Source organism: Anser brachyrhynchus (assembly GCF_964034855.1).
Source record: "Anser brachyrhynchus genome assembly, chromosome: 3".
NCBI classification, from domain to species: domain Eukaryota; kingdom Metazoa; phylum Chordata; class Aves; order Anseriformes; family Anatidae; genus Anser; species Anser brachyrhynchus.
Window position 1 is genome coordinate 107034372 of NC_137696.1, and position 6399 is coordinate 107040770.

At 39.5% G+C, this 6399-nt stretch overlaps 1 long non-coding RNA gene across 1 annotated transcript; it reads right to left on the minus strand.

Moving 5' to 3' along the window:
- Positions 1 to 505: 505 nt before the first annotated feature.
- LOC308193638 lies at positions 506 to 3010 on the minus strand. The gene is made up of 3 exons (XR_013949834.1): positions 2865 to 3010; positions 2532 to 2599; positions 506 to 2403 (listed from the first exon to the last, which is right to left on the minus strand). It is a non-coding gene; the product is annotated as an uncharacterized lncRNA (long non-coding RNA).
- Positions 3011 to 6399: the final 3389 nt, after the last annotated feature.

The following is a 6399-nucleotide window of genomic DNA, read 5'->3' on the forward strand; positions in this document are numbered from 1 at the left end:
ATGTTTCACTCGGACATTGCTTTTTCAAGACACAGAAATTTAATTTTTTGCTATTTATTGCCTTATACTTTATTTTTTCCACTGCCTTGACTAGTGTTCTCTAAACACGTTATAGATTTCTGGCATTTCTTGTTGCCAATGTACACAGAACTCATCACAGTAATCCCACCTACCATTTATAGAAAGAGAGTATCAGCTACTTTCTATGATGCTACATATGTAGTCTGAAACCCCTATTATCAATTTGTCTAATTTACCATGTATGACTATCCTTATATTTCATTCAATGCTGTTTTCTAGCCAGAACTGGTCAATTTGAGAAAGACATCCACTTGGAAAGTAATATTTGTATTTTAGTATATATGTTCCTCTTTCAAAAATTTACATTTAAGATGTATATTAGTACACTTTACTGTATTAAATGAAAAAAAAAAAAGAAATAATATTGACATTTTAGTAAAAGTAAAGTAAATATAGGTCTTTTATTTTCAAAATGAAATTTCATTTTGCTTTTCAATATAACTTTCATGGAGATACTTTGGACTTTTCTCATCTGCGAATTTGATTTGCTGAATTTGTCTCTTTATTTTATTTGTTTTTCTTTCCTAAAGTTCACATCTTGCTACTAACTTATCTCGTTTTATAATATCCACAAATTTACATTCTGGTTTTAGAACACTTACTCAATATGAATAACACTTTCATAAAATAATCTTCTGGTTATAATTGAACTACCCTCAGAACTTAACACTTCTGATAATTTGTTGTAGATCTAAATTTCACATAAAAAGACCAAAGGGGAATATTGGGTAATCTAGTATGATCTCTTGTACCTCACAGGCATTACATTTTACTCAGCAACCCTACCTGAAGCCCACTAGCTTGCATATAAGTTTGGATATATTTCTCCTAAAGCCTGTATTTATTTGGAGAAATGAAGATAGAGGAAATTTACCATTTGCCTTAGTAACTTTGCAGAAGTCAATAGCATTCCTTTTGAAATTTCTTTTATTTGGATTTCTCTTGTTCAAATTTCAGCCATTAGTTCTTGTCATGTTTTCTTCTGTTAACTAAAACCACCCTTTTCATATGACTTTTTTATAGATGGGTAGTAACTAATCACTGAAATTAAGTGACGTCACAATAGTAATTCTTAGTATGCTAAATCCATGGAGCTCTTTAATATTAAATGTAAAGGATCATTCTCATACTTCCAGTCACTGTTGTGTCTCTATTTTTCATTCTCTTTCCCACTGTTTTGAACAACATATGCGTACATATATATATATATATATATAAAGAAAGAAGTAAGCATTTCAAATTTTGGTTCTCAATAAATATACATTCACTGTTACATTGCCATTATCTGCACTAGATCAATATGGCTCTGTGCTAATCCTTTTTATTGTCACATTCTACTCAGAGAAGATCTTTTCAGTAGTTATTCCTTGATGTTATGGCTTTCCCATCCCAGATTTGAATTCAGATTACAATAATTAATAAAACAATGTTGCTCACATTGTCTCATTCCATTTGGGTTTTCTGTTATCTATCCATTATCTCTTGCATTACAATATAACTTCTTAAATGCTGAGTTGGTACAGCACTTTGCAACAAATGTGTGATGACTCCCTCCATAATTAAGTAATACAAGTATATGTAACAGAACATCTTCAATACATATGGTATATATGTTATCTTTACTTTCTGTTACTGATGTGACAATTCTGTTGAAAAGCTACAGCCAGAGACCAGATATTCCTGATACAAGGGAAGGAATCTCAGATGATATAAACAGTGACAACTTCATCACCCATAATAAAGCCTTAACAGTTTATTCTGGTGGAGCAACTGACCATAAGAACTTGAATCCCTGAATTATTCTGTTATCAGGAGCTTCAAGTCTCTGTGAAAGGACAATATTATTATTCCTGAATGATAGTGTCAGGGGGATTCAATTTGCTCCAATCAGACCAGGAGATGTGGTAGAGCCTCTTTGAAATTAAGGTCATGCACAGAAAGATTCCACAGAAGAGACCTTAGGAGGAAGACTGGAGTATAAATAAATTATATTATTGTAACTTACTTATCAATGACAGATATATCCTGTAAATAGACAAGTGTAGGGTCTTGATGTATTTACTTTATTTAGAGTTTTGTGGGAACAAAGATTGTCTGGGATGAATTGTTCTTAATTTTTTCTTCCAGTAGTTTATAGTTCTTTTTATTTCGTTTCTTTAAGACATATAGTCTGTTATTTTACTGGGAAATTAGTTTTGCAATATGACAGTTGTGTCACTTTTTATTTCACTGAAGAGCAATACCACATTTTCTTCCCTGATTCCTCTGATATTTCCACTGTTTTCTTTGACTTGATGAATTATTTAGGCAGTTCCCTTCTTACTGAAAAAAAAAAGGCAAAATAAAACAAAAAAACATATTGCATTGATTCTTCATGCTTTGCTATTGGTTAATCCAATTAGTCTTTCTTGCTTTTTTATCAACAGTTATATTTGCAAAATATTCCTTACCTTTGTCTGTACTTCCCTCTTTATTGTTTTTTACAATGTTTTCCCCTGGGCTGTGTCTTGCAGGAGACCTAGTATGTGAGTTGGACAGAACATTACAAAAAATAACAGTATTAGAGAGTGCTAAAAGTAGATATCAAGACAGAGCAACACGATTTTTTTTTTAACTTCAGTGTTAACATGTAGTATTAACATGTAACATATGATAACATGTAGAATGTTTAAACCAACAAAACATTTATATGGAAACAAAATGGAATCTTATTTGAATCACACTAAACATCTGTAGACAATAGTTCTCAGTTCTGTGTTGCTCACTAAAAACAAGAGACTTACAATTATATCTTAAAATGGTTGTATATTCCACCTTACTAGTACAGCTCTGGTGGGTTGACTTGCCTGGCTGCCAGATGCCCACCAAGGTTCTCTCTCACTCCTACTCCTCAGCAGAACAGGGGTAGAAAACACAATGGAAAAGCCTGTAGGCTAAGGTAAAGTTAGGAAGATCACTTACTGTCATGGTTTTGGCTGTGATAGAGTTAATTATCTTCACAGAGTCTCACACAATGCTGTGTTTTGGATTTTTAATGGAAATAGTGGCAACAACACACCAATGTTTTGTTTGTTGCAGAGAAATGCTCACACAGAGCCAAGGACTCCTGCTCCTCGTGCTGCCTTGCCAGTGAGGGGGCTGGGGGTGCACCAGGATCTGGGAGGGGACACAGCCAGGACAACTGGCCCAGGGTGACCAAAGGGTTGTCCCATAACATGTGGCATCATGCTCAGCAGTAAAAGCTGGGGGGAAGTTGGCTGAGGGTGGGGGGAGACATTCACAGTGATGGCATTTGTCTTCCCAAGACACCATTTTGAGTCCTGTTTTCCTGGGAGTAGCTGAACACCTGCCTGTGGATGGGAAGCAGTGAAAAGATTCCTTGCTTTCCTTTGCCTGCACACACAGCTTTTGCTTTCGCTAATAAACAGTCTTTTTCTCAGCCCATGAGTTCTTGCACTTTTATCTCTCTGATTCTCTTCCCCATCCCACCTGGAGAGAGTGAGCAAGTGGCTGGGTGGTGCTGAGCTGCCTGCTGGGTTAAACCACAACACTTACCAATTACTATCACAGGCAAAATAGACTTGACTTGGGGAAAATTATTTTAATTCATTGCCAATTAAAGATAGAGTTGGATAGAGAGAAACAAATTTTAACAACACCTTCCTCCCATCCACTTCTTTCCCAAGGCTCAACTTTACTTGTTCATTTCCCACTCATCTTCTCCCACCCTCAGCAGTGCAGGGGGTTGGGGAATGGGGGTTGCAGTCAGTGTATATAATTTCCTCTTTACCGTTCCTCCATCCTCACACTTTCTCCCTACTCCAGCCTGTCTACGGGATGCAGTCCATCAGGAGCAGACTGCTCTAGCATGGGTCTTCCACAGGCTGCAGGATCTGGGGGTGTTGGTCAGTGCTTGCCTGAACATGAGCCAGCAGTGTGCCCAGGTGGCCAAGAAGACCAATGGCATCCTGGCTTATACCAGGAACAGTGTAGCCAGCAGGACCAGGGAGGTTTCATACAGTTCCCCTGTACTCTGCTCTGTTGAGGCCACACCTCGAGTACTGTGTTCAGTTTTGGGCCCCTCACTACAAGAAGGACATCGAGGCCCTGGAACATGTCCAGAGAAGGGCTACAAAGCTGGTGAAGGGCCTGGAACACAAGTCCTGTAACGAGCAGCTGAGGGAACTGGGGTTGTTTAGTCTGGGCAAGGGGAAGCTCAGGGGAGACCTCATTGCTCTCTACAGCTACCTGAAAGGAAGGTGTGGGGAGCTGGGAGTCAGCCTCTTCTTACAGGTAACTAGTGATAGGACTAGAGGGAATGGCGTCAAGTTGCACCAGGGAGGTTTAGTTTGGAAATTAGGAGAAATTTCTTCTGAGAAAGAGTAGTCAGGTATTGGAAGGGTTTGCCCAGCTACATACCGTCCCTGAGGGTGTTTAAGGAAAGGATGGACCTGGTGCTTAGGGACATGGTTTAGTGGGTGACATTGGTGGTAGGGGGATGGTTGGACCAGATGGTCTTGGAGGTCTTTTCCAACCTTTATGATTCTATGTTCTCATGCCAAGGAATGTCTCCTGTGGAAGCTTTAAGACTTTTTATGTACAAATCACACCCACATCTCAAGCAAAGCGCACCATGACATAAAACTATTCCATCACCTTAGGTATATGAGCTGCCTCTCGAGGTCATTTTTCATTTTTTATTTAACCACATATCATATTCACCAACAAAAACTTTCTAGAAAAGAAAATATGTTCTTTCCTGATACTGATATTGCTTCTGTGCCACCATTGCGAAGGTATTAAAGATACCGTAGAGCATGTATAGATCTTTTGAATGTCTTCATGCAGAAGGTAAAAGAACAATTAATTGCACACTAAAGTAATTGTGTCTTCTGATTCATTATAGATCTATCTCCTAAAGTACAACCTTAATGACATACAATGACAAGGTATCATATTCAACCTTGACCCTTTCTTCAGAGTTGCTTCTGAACTTCATACTACTGTTTGAGCACATATATTTCCCTCTGAAGATGTGGGAGACCAGAAAAGTTTTCCAGTGCTTCAGCTTACTAGAATATTAAATCCTTTTACAACAGGTTTCGGAGTCCTCATTTTAACTAGCAGCTTAAGGCATGACTGAGTAATCAGTATAGATGGAGGAGGTACGCATGTAGCATGAGGAAGCCAGTTGAGATCAAATGTTACTGAAACTGGGATTAATTGCAGTCAGCTGTCATCTTGATAATAAACACAACTTGTTCCTGTTGATACTGGCTCTGCGTTAGTGGAGTTCTGATTCCTGTTTAATGGCTCTATGTCTAGGTGGAGGTTGGTGATGAGTGGTGTCCCTCATGGACCAGTGCTGTTTAGTATCTGTCAGTGACATAGACAGTAGGATCAAGTGCACCCTCAGCAAGTTTGCAGATGGCATGAAGCTGAGAGGTGCAGTTAAAATAACAGAAGGAAGGGATGTCATCCAAAGGGACCTGGACAAGATAGAAAAGTGGGCCCATGTGAACTTAATGAGGTTCAACAAGTCAAGGTGCTGCACCTGAGTTGGGGCAATGCCAGATATGAGTACAGATCAGGAGAAGAGCTCATTGAGAGCAGCCCTGCAGAGAAGGACTTGGGGGTTCAGGTGGATGAGAAGCTTGACATGATCCAGCAGTGCACACTTGCAGCCCAGAAGGCCAACTGCATCCTGGGCTGCATCAAATGAGGTGTGGCCAGCAGGTCAAAGGAGGTAATTGCGCCCCTCTTCTCTGCCCTTGTGAGGCCCCACTTGGAGTACTGCATCCAGGTCAGCTCTGGGACCCTCAGCACAAAAAGGATATGGACCTGTTAGAGGAGGGCCACAAAGATGATCAGTGCTGGAGCACCTCTCTTATGAAGAAAGGCTGGATGAGCTGGGGATTTTCATCCTGAAGAAGAAAAGGCTCCATGGAGAATTCATTACAGCTTTTCAATACTTAAAGGGGGCTTATAAAAAAGATGTAGAGTGACTTTTTACACAGGCAGATAATGACAGGACAAGGGGGAATGGTCTTAAGCTAAAAGAGAGATTTAAATCAGAGGTTAAGATTAAATTCTTCACTGGGAGGGTGGCGAGACACTGGAACAGGTTGTCCAGAGAAATTGTGGATGCCCCATCCCTGGAGGTGTTGATGGCCAGGTTAGACGAGGCCCTGGCAACCTGATATAGTGTGTGGTATCTAGGGGATTGGAACTAGATAATCCTTGAGTGCCTTTCCAACCCAAGCTGTTCTGTGATTCCATTATATGATTCTATGATTCTGTGACACTGATTTCAAATGT